The 1918-nt window shown below is 38.2% G+C and overlaps 1 long non-coding RNA gene across 1 annotated transcript; it reads right to left on the bottom strand.

Annotated features, from left to right (window-relative positions):
- Positions 1-415: 415 nt before the first annotated feature.
- LOC131240860 (uncharacterized) lies at positions 416-1263 on the bottom strand. The gene is made up of 3 exons (XR_009168889.1): positions 1105-1263; positions 967-1007; positions 416-864 (listed from the first exon to the last, which is right to left on the bottom strand). It is a non-coding gene; the product is annotated as an uncharacterized LOC131240860 (long non-coding RNA).
- Between the last annotated feature and the right edge of the window lie 655 nt (positions 1264-1918).

The raw sequence follows: 1918 nt of genomic DNA, 5'->3' as shown, positions 1-1918 counted from the left end.
CACCTGACCTTTATCACCCCCAAACAAGATCAGCTACAGCAAAAGCAATCCACCACAGAACTTCTAGCCATCTCTAGCTAATGATGCAGTGCCTCGCCGAATTGCCCTGAGCGTCAAGGAGTGGGAAACTGGCAAGATAATAATCAGGATAGCGTACATATGTATCATCATGTTGTGTTTATTTGAGAAATTGACAATAAGTTCTATGACGCTTCCAAAAGGACTTATCCTTTACTCAACCTTACAGTAATTTCTTCGTCTCCCACATTTTTACAGCATGCATGTTTTGTGTTACGTGCACCCACTATTGCATGGTTTCCATCATACGGTCAAATCTGTATAAACACTCGTTTGTTGTCAGTTATGTATTTTGAACACCCCAAATCATTGACCAATCCATCTAATGGTGTTAATCCCATCTAATACAATTCCATACCATTTAATCCCACATACCTAATAGGCCCTTATTTGACAAAAGATCCCCACATCGATCAACAAGTGATGAAAAGTGCAAGATTTTTTTTTCATTAACTACCTTTCTGTGAATGCTGAAGATCTCTGATCAATGAGACTTTTCCATGTGGCCTATCCATAGTAGAATCTACTAGATGAACAGTACTGATCACAACATAGGAAGGATGAGAGGCAAGCAACATGGATGATAAATGCTAGCAAGCATCAATCAACATAGGAACGTATTACAAGCACTGAGATGTACATCACAAAAAAAGGTATCACTATGCTACTGATAAGGTGCATCACCATGCAATTAGCGTGTGGCATCAGAGACATGGTCATGACAAACTCATACCATTTGGTGCTTGTTATTTTCACATAATCAGTTACTGATATTCTACCAGTTTCCTGCACCAAAACAAGTGTTTTTTAGAGAAGCGGACTTATTACAAGAGAAACATTGGATTATTTGATTTTACCAATTCCAGTTGCAAATCAAAGGCTGCTTACCACCATTGTATCCCAGATCAGATGCATCCTCTCTTCAATACCTGAAGTACCAGAATGTCAAAGAAAAAAGAAGCAAGAAGTAACAAGTCGAATGGGAAAAGGTTCTCTTCAAGTCAGGGCATTGAAAGTCGGACATACCATTGACACCATTTGGAATCTTCCGAAAGTCATCAATTCCAAAAGCTTTCTGTGTGGAGTTGAATGTACAATGATCTGTTCCTACAAGCTGCGTGTCAATTAAAAGCTTATGAGAGAATGGGTATTTGAGTACTTTTTGGACAGCCAAATACCTGGAAATCAGAAAGTTGATGGAACATAAATTGAGAGGAAAGCTCATTGCACATGTTACGGCACACCAGTTCCATGTAGACATGAAAAGCCATACCAGAACCAGAGTGGTCCTCTGCCAGCCCTCACCATGTATGCCCATCACCCAAGAATCTACTATGATAGTTATTGTGCTGAACAGATCCTTGAATTATTCCAAGCACTAACATTTAAACTAGATCAGATCCATGACCAACTCAAAGATGGGATCAATATCACAGATAATTCATGCATGTACCTCAACACTTGTGATACCCTCGAGGACCTGAACTTTTGGATCACAGATTCCATCTGTTTCCTGCCCAACAAGGGAAATAATCAATTGTGTGTAGCAAAAGACAGGTTTGAAAATTCAAAAAGGTACTATCACACCTCTAAAGCCTAGCTCACTGTAGGGATTGCTGATTCATCCATGATTACTGTAAAAGGGCTGAAAATAGAGTGACACATTTAAGATATATTCTGTATTCAAACATAATTTTTTATATGAATCACGAAGTAAGAAGATTCCATTTTAAACTACAAGAGCCGTAATCGATTGAAACAGATTAAAATTACATAACAATAATTCAAACTTGTGTTATGAATCATACTGATTAAAGCTCTATGAAGCTTATGAACAAAG

The sequence above is a fragment of the Magnolia sinica genome, chromosome 1 (genome assembly GCF_029962835.1).
Source record: "Magnolia sinica isolate HGM2019 chromosome 1, MsV1, whole genome shotgun sequence".
NCBI classification, from domain to species: Eukaryota; Viridiplantae; Streptophyta; class Magnoliopsida; order Magnoliales; family Magnoliaceae; genus Magnolia; species Magnolia sinica.
Note: the sequence above shows the minus strand (reverse complement) of the source record. Positions and strands in the feature narration are given on the sequence as shown.